We start from the raw sequence: 16003 nt of genomic DNA, 5'->3' as shown, positions 1-16003 counted from the left end.
GAAACCACCTACAATTAAACATCTTAGGGTGTTTGGTTGTAAGGTGTTTATTTTGAACACCAAGGACCATCTTGGAAAATTTTCGGCCAAGGCTGATGAAGGGATACTGGTCGGGTACTCGCTCACCAGCAAAGCCTATCGAGTCTACAACAATAGGACTAAATTGATTGAAGAGTCCTCTGATGTAGCTTTTGAAGAAATCCCTAACTCAAATGATCAATCAAGGGCTATAGGAGAAATTCAATTTGAACTTAGAAATCTAAGTTTGAATGATCAAAATGAAGAACGAGTCGAAGTTGACTCTGATGTTGATGAGCAAAGGCAACAAAGAACTCAATCTGATCCTTTGCCTGATATTGAGTCCTTGCCTGTGCCTAGTGAGACCATTCATGAGGCACCATCAACACCAAGACAATCTAGGATAGCCTCTAGTCATCCCCAAGACCAAATTGTGGGAGACATTCAACAAGGGGTTAGGACTAGGTCATTCTTCAGAAATGAGTCTAATGAAGTCGCATTGATTTCAGAGATTGAACCAAAATTAGTTGATGAGGCATTGCACGATCCTGATTGGATCATAGCTATGCAAGACGAATTAGGTCAATTTGAAAGGAGCCAAGTGTGGGACTTAGTTCCTAGACCTAAGAAGACCACCATTATTGGAACTAAATGGGTCTTCAAAAATAAGTTAAATCAAAAGGGAGAAGTTGTAAGAAACAAGGCAAGACTTGTAGCCAAGGGCTATAGTCAAGTCGAAGGTCTCGATTATGATGAGACTTATGCTCCCGTGGCACGATTAGAGTCCATTCGTTTGATGCTAGCTTTTGCTGCACATAGAGGTTTCAAACTCTATCAAATGGATGTTAAATCTGCCTTCTTAAATGGCTTCATTAAAGAAGAGGTCTATGTTGAACAACCCCGGGGTTTGTGAGTACCGAAGCTCCAAACCACGTTACAAGCTCAAGAAAGCTCTTTATGGGCTTAAACAAGCACCTCGAGCTTGGTACGAAAGGTTGTCAACATATTTACTAGAAAAGGGTTTTGTGAGAGGCCAAATAGACCCAACACTATTTCTACGTAGAGATGGTGAAAATATTTTTGTAGCCCAAGTATATGTCGATGACATAATTTGTGGCTCAAATAACAAGGGCTATTTGAATGAATTTATTTCTCACATGGAAAGTGAGTTTGAGATGAGTCTAGTAGGAGAATTGACATTCTTCCTTGGACTTGAAATCAAACAAACTCGAGATGGAATTTATGTCCATCAGGCAAAATACACTCAAGAGATGCTTAGAAAATTCAATATGAGTGACTCTAAGGAAGTGTCCACTCCAATGGCGACAAGCACTCGCCTTGACAATGATGAGAGTGGAAAACCAATTGATCTAACGCAATATAGAAGCATGATTGGTAGTCTTCTATATCTCACAGCTAGTCGACCAGACATACTTTTTGCTGTGGGCATGTGCGCTAGATATCAAGTCTGTGCCAAGGAATCTCATTTAATTGCAGTTAAGAGAATATTGAGATACCTTAAGGGCACAATTCGAGTAGGTCTATGGTATCCTCGCATGGAGTCTTTTGACTTGATAGGCTATACCGATTCGACTACGCTGGGTGCAAATTGGATCGGAAAAGCACTAGTGGGGGTTGCCAATTTTTAGGTTCATCTTTAGTTAGTTGGTCAAGTCGGAAGCAACATTGTGTTGCTCTCTCCACGACCGAGGCCGAATATATTACCATGGGAGAGAGTGTATCGCAATTGTTGTGGATGATACACACCCTAGAGGATTATGGACTTTCTTATAAGGGTGTACAAGTGCTATGTGACAACATTAGCACGATCAACCTAACTAAAAATCCAGTCCATCATTCTAGGACCAAGCACATTGAAGTGCGTCATCACTTCATTAGAGATCACGTAGCTAGGGGTGACATTGTGCTCACATATGTGGAGTCAAAGTCAAACCTAGCCGACATTTTCACCAAACCCCTTCCGGAAAATGAATTTAGTCATTTAAGGAGGGAGTTGGGGATGTGTTTGGCTCCTTAGGTCCTTAGGACTTCATCATGATCAATAAGGACAAATTAAAATGACAAAAGAAATTGGGAATGATTTTGGGCAACTTGGGAACATCTCACACAAACTATAAGGTTTAACAAAATATTTTTGTTTTCTAGAAATGGGGTGAGATGCTAGGAACAACCAAATTATTCAAAATGTATCATGCATCCCTTGAATAATTAGGTTGAAGAGACATTAATTGAGTATGGGGAAGACCATTACATAATTCATGTGTATTTGGTTCCTAGATCTTACTCATATATTCCAACCAAGGAAACTTGGTTGGACTTTTCCCTATAAATCATGTAACCTTGATTGTTGGACTGTTTGATACCTTTGATCGACCTTTCGTGATTATTGATTGACACTAGGATAGGTCATTGAAATAATGATAGAAATTTGGACATATTTTGTCAAATTTGGGACTGGACATAGCAAGGTTGAAGATTTCAGTTTTTAACCTTGAGTTGTCTATTTTGACAAACTTGAAACTTGTCTGAAATCTCAGTGTTTGTAGTCGAATTTGAAAGTCTCAAATTATAAACAAATTCACACCATAAGAGCCCATCGTTAGGACATAGTTATGCTTGTAGATTCTCAGGGTTCTAGATATTGATTTTGAAAGTTTTATCGAGAAACTTCTACTAACTATCAAACATATCTAAGGATTTCTACATCAAATCACTGAAAATTTCAAGATGTCGACATCGATCGGGCTACCCGATCAGAGAAGATGGATCGGTCGACGCACCGATCCAAAAACTTCCCAACCTTTCTGTCTATATCTGATCGGTCCAGGACCGATCAGTTATTTTTGCGCCTCCGATCGGTCCGGTGGACCGATCGTGATAATCTGATACGATAGGCTCTTACGATCGGTCCATAGACCGATCGGTGGTTCCATTGGTTAAGTCCGTGACTTAGGGGCTTATCGATCAATCTCGATCGGTCACGGACCGATCAGAAGTTCCTCGATCGGTCCGGTGACCGATCGGGCTTGCTGAATTTGCTGACCTTCGACTGTGGTCTGACATGTCAGAGGTTCCTCGATCGATCCGGTGACCGATCAGGGGGCTTCGGATACCTTCTGATGGGACAACCGTCCGATCACTTCTTCACTGTACACTCATCTAAACCCTTAAAACCTCCCGATCCCTCCTTTTCCTCATTCACGCGAAACCCTAGCCGACCCTTCCCACCAGCTCACCCTTTCTCTTCTCTTTGCACGCCGAAGCTCCAGCCCTCGGAAGCCCTAGCCTCAAGTTCGAATGGCACCAAGGTACCTTCTTACCTCTATAAAACTTGGCATTGTGTTTTCATTTCTCATCTTCTGTTGTTGTGTTTGTTTCGGTTTTTAATTATTGGTGGCTCCTGTGTTTTTCATTTTTCCCATTGTGTCCCCTTAGGAAGAAACCCACTGATGGTGAGGGAACCTCTAAGGAACCAACCAAGACATCCAAATCCAAAACTCCTGCTGCTCCTTCCCGACCCCAACCCGCTAGTTCCAGTAGATTCCCAAACCGCCAGTCTGAGCAAGCTTTTCAACAAAGGACATTCAAATTACTCCCTTGTAGGTCCGTGGATAGAAAATTCATGGACGAATTTTGCCCACAAGTGTCCGAAATCATAGCATACTACAAACTCGATTCACTAGTCTACTTGGAACGGGATATCAACTATGACTTGGTCTCTGAGTTCTATAATAACCTTCATGAGACTAATGATCAAGGTTTTAAAACAAGAGTTGCTAAGCGGACTCTTGATTTCAGTATCTCATCTTTCTTTGAGTATCTCAATTGTCGGAGGTGTTCCGGTGATGTCTTTTCGATATTTCCTGACTTACTAGATCAGTTACTTCCACCGTTTGATATCTCACCTGACGATATATATGAGTACTTCTTCAGACAGCCTAGACAAGGGCTAGATGAGCTAGATGTTGACTTCCCTACTTTTGCAGCCTTGAGATTATCTCCTCAAGATTACATTCTTTTTAAAATTGTCACGAACTGCCTTCTACCTATCACATCTAAACCATTATCAGAGATTCGACCGTATCATTGTCTGATGCTTTACGGGTTGCGTAGGCGTCTTGATTTTGATATCATGTCGAGCATCTACTCCTCGATCATATCATATTCTCAGCCTAGCGGCTTCACTATTTATATGCCTTATGGGCATATAATTACTGATTGGCTTGAGACCCTTCAGGTTGATGTCTCTAAGGGTAGAATAATCAAAATGGTCAGGCAGGATTGCCGACTTGGGAAAAGGGCATTTTCCAAGTCTGGAATCATAGGGCAAAATGGGGATGTTCAGTGGAAGGATGGGAGAGCTTTAGGTGAGTTACCACGGGGACCTCCACGACAGGTTGCAGCTGCTCCTGGTGCTGCTCCTCCCGCTGACATTGGCGAGGCGGATCCAGACCTGCGCTGGCAGATCGTTGAGTTGGAGAGCCGATTTGATCGTCACGAGGAGATGGTGACTGCTGAGTTCGATGGACTACGCTTACGGATTGACCAGCGCTACGATGACCTGCGCGGGCATATTGACCAGCGCTTCGATGATATGCGCAGTCATCAGTGCTACTCGGATGGATGGCACGATACCCGCCTCCGCAGTCTTACCCAGGCTATCCATCCTCCAGCGTGCCGCCTCAGGATTTCACCCTTCCTGCCGATGATGATGATGCTCCTCATGTTGAGGACGTTGATTGATATAGTCTGTGTGTCACCTTGTCTGTATGTATTTTGGATGTTATTTGTTAGTCTGACCTGGATGTTTGCACTTCTGATGCTACTCATATATTTATGCTACTCGGTTTTATATTTGCTTGCTCCTTATTATGCTTCATTTTCTATGTTTTTTTTATGCTGTTCCTATGCCATGATTTGGTTGTATCTTTTGTCTTTCTTACTGTCGTATTGTGACCTTAGAGGGAACTCTAGGTCAGTTAAAAGAAGGCAGTATGGATTAAGGGGGAGCCTTTTTAGTTTTTGCACCTTTTCGGTGTTTGACAAAGGGGGAGAGGATACCTAAGTTTCCTAAGTTTAGAAATGTATGAAAGCTTGATTTTAGGGGAGAGGATAACGGGAAGGATCTTGATTCCCGTCCTTGACTTGGTGGTGTATCCGTCTTAGGGGGAGGATCCTGATTTCCCTAAAATTATGGGTATATGAGCATTTCTGATCTAAACTTAAATCGTGTTGTCAAACAACAAAAAGGGGGAGATTGTTGATACAGTCTGACCTGGATGTTGTTTTGCTGTTGACACTGATTTAAGTTTGTATCAGATATTTAACTCAGATTAATTACTAATCTAGGTTGACTTGGTTGACCTGATTCGGGAAAAAGTCCAAGTATGGAGACTTGGCACTGGAGAAGTCCAAGCAGGGAGCTTGGCACGAGTGGAAAGTCCTAACTGGGATGTTAGGCAGTTGGAAAGTCCTGGTGAGTGAAGCCAGGTGAAAGTCCTGGGATGTGAAGCGGTGGAAGTCACGGTGAGTGAAGCCAGGCAAGGAAAATCCAGATGGATCAAGGGTGATCGGACATCCGGTGTTGAAAAGTCCAAGAAGGAAGCTTGGCATGCGAAGTCAGAGAGGGTTCGGTAGCTCGTTCTCTAGGACCGGATGAAGTCGGAGAGAGCTAGGGAGCTCGTTTCTCCGGACTAGGTCGAGAGGGCTCGACCCGGCAAGAAGCTGGATCGGTCGGCGACCGATCCGTGGAAACCTGACACCGATCGGTGCGGACCGATCCGGAAATTTTATACCGATCGGTGCGCCGACCGATCAGAATGTCGATGGCTCGATCGCCATCGATCCGCGATCGATCGAAATCGATCGATAGCTCATCTGTGATTTTACCGATCGGTCGCGGACCGATCGAAATCAATCGCAGCTCATCGAGATTTTATTGATCGGCGAGACCGATCGAGGCTTTAAGCAATGGACGGCGACATCTGATCGGTCGGGACCGATCAGATTAGTGCCCGATCGGTCCGCATCCGATCGAAGCTCGCGCACCTTCGAAGAAGCGGCGCTGATCGGTCCGGGACCGATCGATAGTTCTGATCGGTCCGCACCGATCAGCGATGATCAGAAGCGTGGTTGATCGCACCCACGGTATTGTTTGCTTTGCATGCACTTTTTCCGATTGTCGTATTTGTATCACCTATCTGCTTTTAACCATTTCGTGAGTCTTTCTAGCTTGCAGGTTGCGGTCACATTCTCATGTTTGGATTCAAATTAAGCTTCATTAAGAGAAGGAGACAAGTACCCTTTTCAATGTAATTTGCTGCAACAAATACATTTGGGGCATCAACGTTCACTGGCGAAATCCGATTACGATTGGGCTGCTCGGTTTGACTTCTTCCCATTGGTTGGTATCCAGAGACGCCAGTGATTTCCATTGGCATGTGTTCAGAGAATCAGAAGAGGAGGAGAGGTGATTGGCTACGCCTTGCTGGCAGCAGCGATTCTGCAGACGGCGGTGATTCGAGCAGAGAGACATAAGAAGGAAGAAGAGGAGTTCAGAAGAAAAAATTCTGAATTCTCTGTCTTTTGTGATCAAGCCTTCGAGAGAGCAAGTTGGTGAAGCTGTGAGCTCCTTGCCGAGAAGGTTGATTGTGCGCTCTCTTCTCCGCGTGGCTGTAAGCTCATCTTAATATTTTTCTCAGCCACCACTGTAAGTCTTGTGCTTAAATCTATAATCATCTGAGACTTTGTTGAGAGGTTGCTCCACCGAGAAGGAGACATCTTTAGCCGGATCTTGTCCGGGGTGTGATCTACCGAAAGATCAAGGAGTCGTCCTCCTTACGGACACGCCGAGGAGTAGGGGCAAGTTATCCCCGAACCTCGTATATCCTTGTGTCTGCTGTGTGTTTGTTTTCTTTCGTTTTAGTTTTTCTATTTCCGCTGTGCTGTGCTAACAAAGTTCTTGAAGAAATTTCTGTTTAGTGTTTTTCAAAGAGGCTATTCACCCCCCTCTAGCCATCTAAGATCCCAACACCTTCCTCCATAACGGATGAGCTTGTTTGTGGATCACTAGAACAGACTTCCAATTTTGGATGACTATAGGAAGTTAATTAAGAGCGTGTGATCTTCCCCAACGGAAGGGGCATAATCTTATTAATGGACTTAGTGTCAAGTAATGGTATACACTTAGACACATCTAATAGTATCCTCCCCATCGGAGTCACTGCTATTATTTGTGTGACCAAATGATACCAACTATTAATTTTATTTGTCAAAAAGTTAGATTAACAAGATAATAAAATTAATGGGTTAAAACCCTCCTTTTACAAATGTTGAATTTGTATACGTCCACACTAACGTGACATGCAAAATTCACGGTGTTTGAGGTGTTGGAGAATTTAATTAATATTGTTTGAGGAATCAATATTTTTTTTATTCAAAAGTTTTTGACCAAATATTTGATCAAAGACAGATCAACTATTAATTTTATTTTGTCATAAAGTAAAGTTGACGAGATAATAAAATTAATGAATAAAATCTCCTCTTCGATTTTGTATACATCCACACTATCATGGCATACAAAATTCATGGGGATTTTTAAGGAGTTGATCTTGACCAAATATTTTTGTGATTCTTAGGATTTAAAATGTTTGTCAATTCCCTAGTAGTCATACTATAGAAAAGACTTAGTAATCCCAATTGTAATGATTGGAAATAGGACTTGGACATTAAGGTAGACTGTCTTCTTAGAACTAAGAACAATATATATGTATTTAATTTATTAGTTGAAACATGTTTAGTGGTGTTATCTACCAGAACCTGGAGTGTAGATACAGATGCCATTAATCATGTCCGTAATTTATTGCAGGGTTCCAGGAAACCCGGCAACTAAATGAAAATTAAAACACCGTCTACATGGGCACTACTGTAAAAATGGTAGTTGTGGTAGTGGGAGATGTTTATCTTTTTATAAGAATAAAACATGGATTTTTGAGTAATTGTCTTTACGCACCAAGTTTAGAAAGAACTAGTTTTCAGTTTCTAAACTATTCAAAGAACTTGATATTCTGCCTCTTTTAATAACAAAGTTGTTATTAAGGAAAAGAGGGAAGTTATCTGTTCTGGTACGTTGGTTAGCAATTTATAAATCCAATAACTCTCACGATGCAACAAATGAAAATTAGTAACACATCTTCTAACTTTAAGAGAAAGTAACCTTCGAAAATGAACCAATTATATCTTTGGCATCTAAGGCTAGGTTATATTAACTTGAGTAGGATTCATTGGTAGCTGATGAACTTTTGGGTTCATTAGTAGTGAAAATCTTTCCAACCTACGAGTCTTACTTGGAAGGAAACATAACCAAGAAGCTTTTAAGTCTAAGGGGTATGGAGTCAAAGATATATTGGAATTGGTTCATTCTGATTTGTGTGATCCTATGAGCATCCAGGCAAGAGGTTGTTTCAAATATTTCATCTATTTTATAGACAACTATTTGAGATACGGATATATTTACTTGATGTGCCGCAAGTCTAAGTGCTTTGATTAGTTCAAAGAGTACAAGGCTGATGTGGAGAAACGACAAAATAAAAGTATCAAGACATTACGGTAAGATCGTAGTGGCAAGTACCTCTTGGGAGAATTTAGGAGTCATTTAACAGAAGTAGGGATTCAATCCCAACTAACTGCACCTGGTACACCCCAACAGAATGGTGTAGGAAAAGGAAGGTATAGGACTCTTATGGAAATAAGTAGATTGATAAGTTATTAAGAATATTATCAAAATCATTTTAAGGATATACTCTGGAAATGGGAGTGAATATAGTACCTTCTAAAAGTCAGAACTCTCTACTTATATAGAAATGTTGAATAGGCGTAAGCCTATTTCGAAGCATATTCGGATTCAGGTAGTCTAGCACATATGCAGAAGAGAGACAATGATAAGTTGGATAGGAATTCACTTATTTGTGGGTTATCCTAGTGAAATGAAAGTAGGTTTATAGTCTTAAAAATCAGAAGGTCATTGTTAGCATCAATGACCGATTTTTAGAAAAGGACTATGTAATGAACCATGTGCCCATAAGAAAATTTGTTCTTAAGGAAATAATAAAAGGCATGTCTAATCTAGTACCAACTGTACAAGATGAGATACCACAAGGAAACTACAACACGTATCACAAATGATACACAATTGCAGAAAGTGCCTTGTCGTACTGGGAGGGTTGTTAGGCAACCTAAAAAGATTCATGTTTTGGGAGAGTTTTTGGACTCGATCCCTGGAGGACATGAACCTGATCTCCGGACATATGACGAAACACTCCAAGATAAAGATGCAACATCTTGTCAAAGAGTAATGAATAACAGAATTAGAATATATGTATTCTAATAAAATCTGGAAGCTTGTAGAACTACCAAATGGTGTAAAAGCCTTTGGGTGTTAAAAGGTCTATAATAGGAAAATAGGGATAGAAAGGAAGGTAGTAACTTTCAAAGCAAGGCTTGATGAAAAAGGAAACTTTTTCACTGGTAGTCATGCTTAAGTCTATCTGGATTCTTTTATCTATTTGGCAAGTGGATGTCAAGACAGCATTCCTTAATGGAAGTCTTGATGAAAGCATCCATATAAAGCAACCAGAAGGGTTCATTGCAAAGGGCTAAGAGCATCTTGTGTGCAAGCTCAGTCAGTCTATGGACTGAGGCAAAACTTCAAGGTCTTGGAATATCCGGTTTATCAAAGTAATCCAGGCCTATGGATTTATTGAGTAAACGGATAAGTCTTGTGTATACAAAAGGTGTGATGGAAACGTGGTGGTATTTCTTGTACTATACGTAGATAGCATTTTTGGTAGTTGGAAATAATATCAAAATGTTGTCAGAAGTAGGGGTATGGTTGTCCAAATAATTCGATATAAAGGACTTGGGAGAATGTATATATTCTTGAGATCAAAGTAATAAGGGATCGCAAGAAAAGAATATTTTACTTATCCCAAGTTTCATACATCGGAAAAATCCTTGCTCATTTTAAGCATGCAAAACTCCAAGAAAGGTTTCTTACCTTTTCAGGATGGAGTAACTTTATCTAAAGATATGTCTCTGTAGACATCAAAGGAGATAAAGGAAATAAAGGCAGTTCTTTATGCTTCGGCTGTCGGAAGCCTAATGTATGCTATGCACGAGATCAGAAATCTGTTTTTCCAAGGGCATAGTTAGCAGATATCAAAGTAACCTTGGACAAGGACAGTGGACTGCAGTAAAGCATATATTGAAGTACCTTAGAGGCACTAGAGATTATATGTTAGCTCACAAGGCAGTTAATTTGGTTCTTGTGGGTTGCATGGATTTTGACTTCTAATCGGATAAGAACAATAATAAGTCAACCTCGGAGTTTTGTGTTTACTTTAGGAGGAAAAGTCATAACTATGGAAGAGAGATAAGCATAGGTGTTTTTCTGGACTCCACCATAGAAGCTGAGTATATGGCAAGCCTCTGAGGTAGCCATAAAAGCTGAATGACTTAATAACCTCAAGATAGACTTAGATATGATTTCTAGTTTGTCGAAAGATTATTACAATTTATTGTAATAATAATGGTGCAGTAGCAAACTCGAAGAAACCATGAGTCTATAAGGCAAGTAAACACAATAGAGCGCAAGTACTACCCAATACGAGAAATTGTATAACGAGGAGAAATTGTTGCCGCCTAGATTGCATCAGATGATAACCTAAGGTCCTTAAGACAAGAGTTTTTTGAAAGGCATGGGAATCAGATGTATGGCAGCAGATATGACAGCTTAGTCTTTTAGTATAAGTGGGAGATTGTTATAGTGTATACTAAAAGCCTAGCTTTTGGTATAAACATTTATCTAGAAATAAGAATCACATTGGTCAGATGTCTTCATTTATGATAAATGTAGTTGTTCAATTAATTTATATTGTAGATAACATGGTGTGTGGTGTCACACACAGAGGATCATGTTATCAGTACCTTATAAATTATAAACAGTAGCTCACGACCATGATGGAAAGGAACAAACCATTGGAAGGTCGTAGTGTAATTAGGTATTAGTTTATCTTAACTATATAATTACACTAGTACACTTAGAGTGTATTGAGTAGGACCATTAGAGGTCATTTCTTTTATACTGACCTTATAAAGGAACAAAGACCTCAGTTATTATGGAAGTGTGTGCTCTTAATCCTAATATAATAACAAGCACATATATTTGATATTTATTTCTTTAATTTATCAATGGGTGAGATTTAGTTCGAAGAATCAATAAGCCCGATAGGTTGGGAAATGATATCACTTATAGTGTGTGTTGTTGATTATAGAAGGAAACTGTGTCCTAGTAATCTAGGTTGAGAATGTCCCCAAGAGGAGCTCATAAGGATTCTCATGTTAAACCCTGCAGGTGGACTTAGTCCGACATGACAATAAGGTTGAGTGGTACTACTCTTGGAGCTAGATATTAATTAAGTGAGTTGTTAGTAACTTACTTAATTAGTGGACATTTGTTATCTTAAACACAGGGAGACTAACACACTCATAATAAAAAGGAGACCAAAATGTAATTTGGGATTGGTGCGGTAGTTCAATAATAGTTCTCTAGTTGAATGAATTATTATTGATAAAATTAAGTTGTGTGTTCGGGGCGAACACGGGATTCTTAATTTTATCGGGAGACCAAAACCAATTCCTCCTCTCGGTCCCTATCATAGCCTCTTAATTATAGAGTACTATACCCACCTATACCCACCTTCTTACCCATCCCATAAGGGGCCGGCCAAAGTTTGGTTCATGGGTGCTTCAAGGTGGCCGGCCCTAGCTTGGGTTCAAGCTTGGTGTGGCCGGCCCAAATTAAAATAAAAAGGATTTTTATTTTTTAAAATTTTTGTTATGTGGATAACATGTTTTAAAAGAGAGTTTAAAAATTTAAATCTTTTCTTTTATAAGATTCTACAAAAGATTAAGAGAAGAGCTAAATCTCTTTCCTTATTTGTAGATTAAAAGGTTGATTTTAATTTTGGTAAAAACTTTCCTTTTTAACCATGTTCATGATTTAAAAGAAAGTTTAAAAATTAATAATTCTCTTTTATTAGTTTCTACAAAAGATTAAGAAAAGATTTGATATCTTTCCTTATTTGTAGATTAAAAGAGATTTTAAGTTTTAGAGATAATTTTCTTCTTATCCACATGTTTAAAAGAAAGATTTTAATTTATTAAATTTCCTTTTTATAAACCAATCATGAAGGGATTAAATTATTGGAGAAATTTTTATAAATTTCCGGAAACAAATTAGGAAGTTTTAATTCTTGTTTTAATTAAAACTTTCCTTGATTTGGGGCTTGAGGTGGCCGGCCATTGTATTTGAAAAAGAAAATTATTTTTAATTAAATAATTTTTCTTTTCAATGGAAAAAGAAAATTTTTTTAATTAAATAATTTTTCTTTTCAATGGAAAAAGAATTAAGGAAATTTTTATTAAATTTTCCTTATTTGTCAAGACCAAGGATTATAAAAGAGGGGGTAGAGGAGGCTTCAAGGTGAACGACTCTATTCTATTTTTCTTCCTCTTTTCCTTGGTGGTGTGGCCGGCCCTTCCTTCTTCTCTTCTTCTTCTCTTTGTGGCCGAACCTCTTCATGCTTATGGAGTTTTAATTGGTGGCCGGATCTAGCTTGAGGAAGAAGGAGAGAAAGCCTACATCCCTTGGACCTTGGTTGGTGGAAAATTCTTCATCCTTTGGAAGTTCTTGTGCTTGGCCGAAACTTGAAGGAAGAAGGAAGAAGGTGCCTAGGTGGTTCTCATCTTGGAAAATCGTTGCCCACACAACGTCCGAGGTTATAAGAGAAATACGGTAGAAGATCAAGAGGTCTTTCTAAAAGGTATAACTAGTAATTTTTCTTTCCGCATCATACTAGTTATTTTTGGAAATAATACTAAATACAAGAGGCATATGATTCTAGTGTTTCGAATTTGTTTTCGATATAGTGTTTTTTTGTTTTTCTTTTCCTTGTGATTTGATTGTTCTTTTCGATTGACCTAAAGTTATTTTAGGAAATTAAATATTAGCTTTCATTAAAAGGTTTTGTCTAGTCGGTGGTGGTTGCTCCCATATCCAAGAAGGCCATGTGCCTCGCCACGTCAGTACTGGGAACTAATTTTGGAAATTATTATTTAATGAAATTAATAACTTAAGTGATTTGGATCAAACGTGTTAAGTTCCGCAAGAGATCCAAGTCAAAACCTAAAAGAACAAATAGACTAAGTTTTGGATCAAACGTGTTAAGTTCCGCAGGCGATCCAAAATTTAATTTAAAAGAACACATGGTAGCTAGGAAAAGGTTCAGACCTTCGTACAAAATTTTTGTACAGTGGAACCTCTAGGTTTTCCGAGTAGCAACCAACATATAATTGATAATGTTTGTTTTGAATCAATATTAATAATGAAAATAAAATAAAATTTTAATTTTACCATTATTAGTTAATGTATTAAAAAATATTTTTAAAAATAATTTTTATATGTTTTTAAATAGCATACATGTCACCTTAAAATTACCACTAAAGGCATGTTAATTTTTTTCATTTTAATTATTTATGCATTCCACGTCTTCTATTATTAATTTATTTGTTATTTTTTTAGTATTTATTTATTAACATTGTCTAATAAAAACCCTCTAAATTTTAAAATTTAAACTTTCAAAAATCTAAAATCTCTTTAACTTTCTAAAATCTAAAACTCTTAAAAGAGATGAGAGAGGAAATAATATTTAAAATTTAAATTTTAGAAGATCCAATAACAGATGAATTGTTTCCAACCCATCTATCCTGTCATTCTAATTGATAATTGTGAATTGTATCCAATAACAGGTAAACTGTCTTTCTTTATAACCATTACCATAACATTATAATTGAAATAAAATTTATTTTCTTTATTTCCAAAATAAAATAAATTCAACATATCAAGTAACATATTCAAAATATTATAAAAAAATAACATCAGTAATAACACTGTCCATAATCATTTTAAATATCATGTACTTATTTAATACAAAATGAGATGTCTCGATGTAAAATCAACTATGAGACTTAAGTAAAATATAAACCTACTCATAAAGTATTGACCTCAATAGTTGAGGATAACAATGACAAAATAAGGATCCTAAGAGACTATAGTTATATTAAAGTGAGCAATATAAACCTATCCATAAAGCATTGACCTCAATAGTTGAGGATAACAATGCCAAAATCAGGATATTAACATACTATAGTTATATTAAAGTGAGCACATATTCCGTCACTTCAGTGGAATCTAAACGGAATAACAAGTCAACATTTAAAGGATCTTGACAAATAGCTTTAGAAGCCTTGTAGTTATCTGGACCATTGAACCCATGCTTTTCTAGCCGTTCAAGAACTTGTGACATTCTTGAAGTTGTACCTTCATCCATGCTGACATTGTGCCAAGGTGACCATCAAGACTCTTCATAAAACCCCAAACTTCATCATTAAATCCCTTGTGATCCGGTGGTAAGAAAGGGGGGCCCGCCTGGATGATGGTCAACGGCCCTGTGGCGGTCGCAGTTAAAGTCAACTTACCTGAGCGATCGGCTCGGACAGCGCCCGAGCCGGCGCTTTGATAGCTCGGTCGTCATGCCGAGCTTCCAACGCTCACAAGTTAAGCAGGACTCCTTTTGTCCAGAGGACCGTGCCAGTCGCCCTCGGTCGAGCGGACAACCCGCTTGGTTCAGCCGTGATGCCTGTCGAACGCCCGGGTGACTGATGGGTCGAGCGTCCCTTCCGCTCGGCCCGATACCGACAAAAATAACATCTGGCTATATCTTCCTCGAGACAAGCGCCACCGACAGACGGCATGGGCGACGACCGGACTAGACAGAGAATCGTACGGTGGAATTTTCCACTATCACGTTAGGGATATGCTCGGACAATTGAGATATGGCGTCAGGCGTACTTTTCTGACACGACCATTTCTAGGTATGCTTTGAGGAGCGTGCACGCCTCGGAAAGCGTGCACGCGCCCCCTGGGAGCCCTATATAAGGGCCCCCAACCTTCGACGGAGGTATGCATTCTCATCTACTGTAGATACAATCTTCATTCTCGTTACTTTGCCTCGATCTCTTCTCGCCGGAGCTGACTTGAGCGTCGGAGGGCTGTCACCGGGAACCCCTTCCCGGCTCGATTTTGTGCTTGCAGGTTCTCACCGGAGGCTAATGTCAGTCGGAGGTTCATACGCTGTCAACGAGAGCGCCACGTCCCCAGCGTCTGTTGACTCAGCACCTAGACAGGATCAAATTGGCACCTTCTGTGGGAACGCACCTGGATCCAGAGCCAAGACGATGGAAGAAACTGGACGTCAACACATCGTGATGCTCTCCCAAAAGAGCTCGACGTGCTCATCCAGGTGCGAGCAGCAAAGATAGTGGAGCAGCAACAAAAGGCTCACGCCGAGTGGCCGGCACAGCAGGCCACCTCAGCGTCAAGTGGTCGAGCGGCACTGGAAGATCGACCAGAGAAATTTTCTACGTGGGCGCAGAATAGAGGGCAGACCGGCACACCTGGAGAGGCACCCTCTGCCCCTATTCCATTCCATCGGGCCCTGTTCCAGACTCCGTCCGAGCTGGCCCAAGCCAACCAGGGATCATCCGATGAAGCGCCCGTGCGGGATGCTAGGAAGGGGAACCCGCCTCGAACCGAGTTATCCCCCGAGTGGATCAATCGCCAGTTCTCTGAGACGATCCTACAAGACCCGCTCTCGAAGCATTACGCTCCTCTAGCAATCGGAGAGTACAATGGTACAATCGACCCGGACGACCACCTCGGTAAGTTTGACAATGCCACTACTCTCCATCAATACACCGACGGAGTCAAATGCAGGGTCTTCCTCACCACCCTGTCCGGCTCCGCACAACGTTGGTTCCGGAGGTTGCCGGACGGATCAATTCGAAG

Source organism: Zingiber officinale, chromosome 2A (assembly GCF_018446385.1).
Source record: "Zingiber officinale cultivar Zhangliang chromosome 2A, Zo_v1.1, whole genome shotgun sequence".
In the NCBI taxonomy this organism is placed as follows: domain Eukaryota; kingdom Viridiplantae; phylum Streptophyta; class Magnoliopsida; order Zingiberales; family Zingiberaceae; genus Zingiber; species Zingiber officinale.
Note: the sequence above shows the minus strand (reverse complement) of the source record.